Source organism: Stomoxys calcitrans, chromosome 4, assembly GCF_963082655.1.
Source record: "Stomoxys calcitrans chromosome 4, idStoCalc2.1, whole genome shotgun sequence".
Lineage (NCBI taxonomy): Eukaryota > Metazoa > Arthropoda > Insecta > Diptera > Muscidae > Stomoxys > Stomoxys calcitrans.
Window position 1 is genome coordinate 150,048,096 of NC_081555.1, and position 6,238 is coordinate 150,054,333.

General features: G+C 35.4%; 1 long non-coding RNA gene across 1 annotated transcript in view; it reads left to right on the plus strand.

Annotated features, from left to right (window-relative positions):
- The first annotated feature begins 909 nt into the window (after positions 1-909).
- The window catches only part of LOC131997395 (uncharacterized), a 30,841-nt gene continuing 25,512 nt past the window's right edge, over positions 910-6,238 (plus strand). The window contains exons 1-3 of the long non-coding RNA XR_009398246.1: positions 910-972; positions 3,460-3,748; positions 3,817-4,026. This is a non-coding gene — a long non-coding RNA (uncharacterized LOC131997395). The remainder of the gene's footprint in view (positions 973-3,459; positions 3,749-3,816; positions 4,027-6,238) is intronic.

Sequence of the window (6,238 nt, forward strand, 5' to 3'; positions counted from 1 at the left end):
TAAAGGAACATTCGAAATTAACCAGAGAATGGGAACATTTTCTGATGTTTGATCCGAAATTCTAAACAGTTTCGGATGTTCCATCGGAAAAAATTTTGTTTTCACGTAAACTACACACATACACATGAAAGCACACGCATCAATGTTTGACATTAGGAAATTTGTTAAATTAAAAAAAATTTACTCAGCTGTTCGCATGACCATACCTTTAAGTTCTTGTACCATGGATATTAGTTTGTGCGAAAATTTCAACTTGTGCTTTAAAAACAATTCGTTGCAGAGTAGTATTCGTTATAGAGAAGAAAAAAGTTGTAATTTTTATTCGTTATAGGGAAGTTCGTTATAGAGAAGTTCGACTGTATGTACCGATATGGCCGTACTGTTAAACCCTATCTACACTGCTCTTTAAATCCAGATTTAATGGTTCGATCATTTGTTTTCCCTCTATAAAATCAACTGATCAGAGCCTTAAATCCGGATTATATGAGCAGTGTAAACGGGGTTTTACCAAGATATATTAATTTACAGGTAGTGACAGTTGACCAACAACAAAATATTGAGTGCACTATCTGTCAAAATCAGTGATTAGTGCAACTGTGATTATGTGTATGTAACTAGTTCGCGCCATTTTTGGTCGTTTCTGTGAGTATGGTTCTTATCTATAATACACACACACACAACCAAAACTCGTTGACAGATAGTGCACTTTGCGAGAAAAAAATTTACTCAGCTGTTTACGGTACACTACCTTGCAATCATGTCATGGGTTTTACCCCGAAACAACCGGTAGAAAGTATAAAAATTGCAAGCGGGTGCATTCGTTCGAACACTAGAAATTCCGACAGATGGATAGATCGACTTGGATTATTAAGACGATCAAGATATATGTATATAGCTTGGAGGCATACTCGATAAGTCGAGTTGTTACAAACCGAATGACGCGATTAGTATACCCCCTCCCATCATATGGCTGTGGGTATAAAAATGGCTAAACTTGAATGACTAACAGCCTTATTCACAAACATTTAAAAGAGCTCTATAAACCGAAAATAGGATAAAATGTTGTTTTTTGTATTCACAAACACATAATAGCCTATTTTACCCTTAATAAACCAATTTTAAATTTGAAAAAGTTATTATTGGTTTTACCCTTATTTAACACCATTTTAAAATTACATTTCTCAATTGCACGAGCATAAACTACTTTAAATAAATGTGAAACGTTTGATTAAATTTGTGAATTGCGAAAAATCTTATAAAAATGGATGCACTTAATGTAATCGGTGAAATAAGTAAGTATAGAACAAATTAAACCGCGTTAAGTTCGGCCGGGCCGAATCTTATAGACCTTCCACCATGGATTGCAATTGACAAGTTTTGTCAATGACACCTCAAATGCTGAGACCGATTTGTATATACATACGCTATGTAACGTTATTGACCATGTTACATGTTATCAAAAGATCATCTCTAGAGGCTCAAATAATCTAACCGGGAAAACGGTTTATGGAAGCTTTTTCGGAGGATGTACCGTACTTCCCATAGTAGTTAAAAGTCATAACAAAACGCTATGGGAAAAATTTCAGCCAAATCGGATAATAAATGCGCCTTCTAAGGCCCAAAAAGGCAAACTAGGAGATTGTTTTATATGGCAGCTTACTTAAACTTATAAGAATATTTAGCAAAATTTTGAGCGGCTAGCGAAAGGAATGAAAATCCGTGTATTTTTATACCCACCACCATAGGATTCATTCATTTAGTCATTCCGTTTGCAACACATCGAAATATCCATTTCCGACCTTACAAAGTATAAATATTCTTGATCGTCATAAAAATCTAAGACGATCTAACCATGTCCGTCCGTCTGTCTGTTGAGAACACGATACAGTCTTTAAAAATTGAGATATTGAGCTGAAATTTTGCACAGACTCGTATTTCTTCTATACGCAGGTTAAGTTCTTGAATGGGCAAAATCTGACGATATTTGGATATAGCTGCCATATAGACCGATTTAGGGTCTTCAGGCCATAAAGACCGCAGTTTTTGTACGATGTCGATGAAATTTGAAGCAATGAGTTGTACTTAGAGCCACGACATCCAAAGTTCGGCACGGCCGAACTTAATGCGTTTTTACTTGTTTCTCATTCTTTTGAAATTTATAGGGAGATTGGAGCAGACTTTTAAAAGGAGACGTCCACGAGTTTACAAAGAAAGAGTTGATCCATTTTCTATTCCGGACCATCACTTTAAAGCCAAATATCGGTTTAAGAAATCAACGGCAAAAAAAATTATTGGTCTAATAAAAAATGATATTGAATTAAGCAAAAGAGGGCACGGGACTCCGGCCGAACTACAAGTTATGATTGCTTTGCGTTGTTGGGGTCGCAGAGAGGTTTGTTTACTTGTTGTTAAATGATTAAATTTAATCCTTTTATTGGCAAAATCCTGTTTCTAGGTTTAAGATGATGCGGGAGATTTGCACGGATTAGCCCAACCAACGGTTTCAAGAATATGCAATAGAGTTGCTCGCGCTTTGGCTCGTCATGGTATGGAGTACATAAACATGCCGACATCTCTCGAAGAGCAAGCCGTAATAATGAGAGATTTATAGGCCATTAGAAACTTTCCGGGCGTTATTGGAGCAATTGATGGAACTCATGTTAAAATAAAAAAAACTGGTGGAGATCCTGCCCAATATTATATAAACCGGAAAGGATTCTATTCACTGAATGTACAGGTGTGAGGTGATTTACTAATCGAAGGAGCATAATAAAAAATTAGAATTTCATTTTTAGGTTGTGTGTGATGCCCAATTGAAAATTCGCGACATAGTTGCTAGGTGGAGAGGAAGTACTCATGATTGTCGGATATTTAATGAATCTTCTATTAAGGAACGATTTGAAAAAAAAGAATTCAGGGGTCGTTTGGAGATTCTGGATATCAGTTGACGCATTATCTATTTACTCCTCTCCTCCGCACTAACAACGAAAAGGAAGAACGCTACAATGTTGCTCATATTGCAACAAGGAATACAGTAGAGAGGTGTTTTGGGGTGTGGAAGCAGCGATTTCGTTGTTTGTTAGATGGAATGACGGTTAGTCTATCAAATGTGAAGACTGTTATCGTTGCACTTGCTGTGCTTCACAACATTGTATATTTTTATTAATAATATGACATTGTCAAATAGCCGGAATTGCCAGATAAAACTTCAAAAAAATCTAAAAATGTTTCATAGTTATTTGACTGTTATTATGTGTTTGTGAATACACAATTTTAAAATCAGTTTATTAAGCAATAAGTGTATAATAGTTAAAATAGATTTTAAGCCCATAATAAGAACTGTTTGTGAATAAGGCTGTAAATGTTTAACAGAAATTGTTATTGTTGGCACAATAGAATTTTTATTTTTAACTCAAAACCGATGTTTATTTCAATTTGTTTGCTTTTCTCACATTTCAGTTTATAAACGACTTTTGTTCAAGCAACAAGCACAGCATCCGCAACAAAGCAACAAATCTTCCCAGCCAAAGTAGTGTTTCCGACTGCCAAACCTGATATGGGGGTGCACATATGTCTGCTAAAGATTCCTTTTATTACAAATTCACCCACAGTAGTTCTTCGTTAGGATAATTTTCAGGTTCTTCATCAGCTAGTGTCTCTGGTTCATTGGTTCGTTCAGCCAATAGTTAGTTATGGATAGATTCTACATATCAGACAACAAAGAGTGGATTTAAGAAGGCGAGTATGAGTGAGTAATAGAACATTTATTAAGTTAGTCATCCATAAATGCTCAAAACTTTTGTTACTCTATTTTAGATGAAGTTCATAATTTACGACGCCGTTGCACGCAAACCGAAAATAGTCCTTTTGAATTTTGTTATCTTGAACTTGTTGTAAATTCATGGAAAGATAATTTATCTGCCCTGGGAGATTCGCTATGCATAACATTACCTCCAACTTCCGTTTGAGTTTCAGTTCCTTCGTTGATAAAGTACTGATGCCATATGACTCTACTATCACCAGAAGGTAAGTGCCATATTTACAAGCAGATATTGTAGAATTAGTTAGGAACATATTATGAGGTAACTAAGAAGAATTAGAACAAGTAAGAGCTTGCTAAGTTCGGCCGGGCAGAATCTTATATACCCTCCACCATGGATCGCATTTGTCGAGTTCTATGCGCGGTATCTCTTTTTAGACAAACAAAGAATATTGAATAAGAACTGTTATGCTATTGGAGCTATATCAAGTTGTAGTCCGATTCGGACCATAAATGAATGCTGAACATTGTAGAAGTCACTGTATAATATTTCAGTTCATTTGGATAAGAATTTTGCCTTGTAGGGGCTCAAGAAGCAAAATCGGGAGATCGGTTAATATGCCAGCTGTTTCAAGCTATTGATCGATTCAGACCGTATTGAACACGTATGTTGATGGTCATGAGATGAGCCGTTGTACAAAATTTCTGCCAAATCGGATGAGAATTGCGCCCTCTAGAGGATCAAGAAGTCAAGACCCAAGGTCGGTTTATATGGCAGCTATAGAAAAACATGGACCGATTTGAACCATACTTAGAGTAGTTGTTGGAAGTGATAACAAAACACCACGTGCAAAATTTCAGTCAAATCGGAAGAGAATTGCGCTCTCTAGAGGCTTAAGAAATCAGGACCCAAGATCGGATGCGAATTGCGCCCTCTATAGGATCAAGAAGTCAATATCCCAGATCGGTTTATATGGCAGCTATATCAGGTTCTTCAATTTGGCTCAGATCAGTCCAGATTTGGATATAGCTGCCATATAGACCGATCTCTCGATTTGAAATCTTGGCCCCATAAAAGGCGCATTTATTGTCCGATGTCGCCGCAATTTGGGACAGTTAGTTGTTTTATGCCCTTCGACATCCTTCGTCAATTTGACTCAGATCGGTCCAAATTTGGATATAGCTGCCATATAGACCGATCTTTCGATTTTAGGTTTTGGGGCCATAAAAAGCGCATTTATTGTCCGATGTCGCCGAAATTTGGGACAGTGAGTTGTGTTATGCCCTTCAATATCCTTCGTCAATTTGGCCCAGATCGGTTCAGATTTGGATATAGCTGCCATATAGACCGATCCATCGATTTAGGGTCTTAGGCCCATAAAAGGCACATTTATCATCCGATTTTGCTGAAATTTGGGACAGTGAGTTAAGTTAAGCCCCTCTGAATATTTCCGCAATTTGGCCCCAAAAAAGGCGCATTTATAATCCGATTTAACTGAAATTTGACACATTGACTTATGTTAGGCTTTTCGACATCCATGATGTTTATAGTTCAGATCGGTTTATTTTTAGATATGGCTACTAAAAAGACCAATGATTTGTACTTATTAGTACTTGGTCCAAATCGGATCATATTTCGATATAACTTCTATGGGACATAAGGTATACAATTTTCCGCGGATTTTTAAGAAAGGTGGTTTACATATATGCCCAAGGTGGTGGGTATCGAAAGTTCGGCCCGGCCCAACTTAAGGCCTTTTTATTTGTTTTGCAATAAAATAAATCAAACTTCACATTTGGGGTTTAATTTGTTTTTTAATTGTTAATATTAATCAGTACAATTACACATTGAAAAATTAAATTAAAAAAAATGTGAAACTTAAAAGCAAAAATTTACAGAAATGTTGATTAAATTAAAAATAATAAAAACACATACAAAAAAAAAGTAAAACAAAAAATTATAAAAATAAAACTTAAATGTTAAAAATGATCTTAAGCATAAGTAGAAAACAAACTACTGCAAGAAAGAAAAAAAAACTACACACAAAAATGCTTAAAAAAGAAAAAAATCAATGAAAAAGGTTAATACAAAAGAAACGTAGAAGAATGCAGATTTTTTGCATAAAAAAAATTCCCGAGTGTCAGGAACATATACGAATCTGATATAAGGAAATACAAATTGAAAATATTTTTAACACTAAATAATTGTAAAAATTGTGTTGTGTTAGGTTTTGGTCTAATAATATTGCATAGATGTTGCGCGTCTCATTTTCACCTAGTGGGTGGGGGGTATACTTTGGAGTTATCATCATCATGATTATATATTTCCAATTTGGCTAAAGGCATTTTGTGTTCCTACACGCTTTTGTATGTTTTTTAAAAACTTACATTAAGGGTTTGCTTTGTTTTTTGTTTTTCTTTTGCTTAACAACTAGAAATTAAAAAAAAATCGGCTTTGATGTTTGTTTTAAGTGTTTG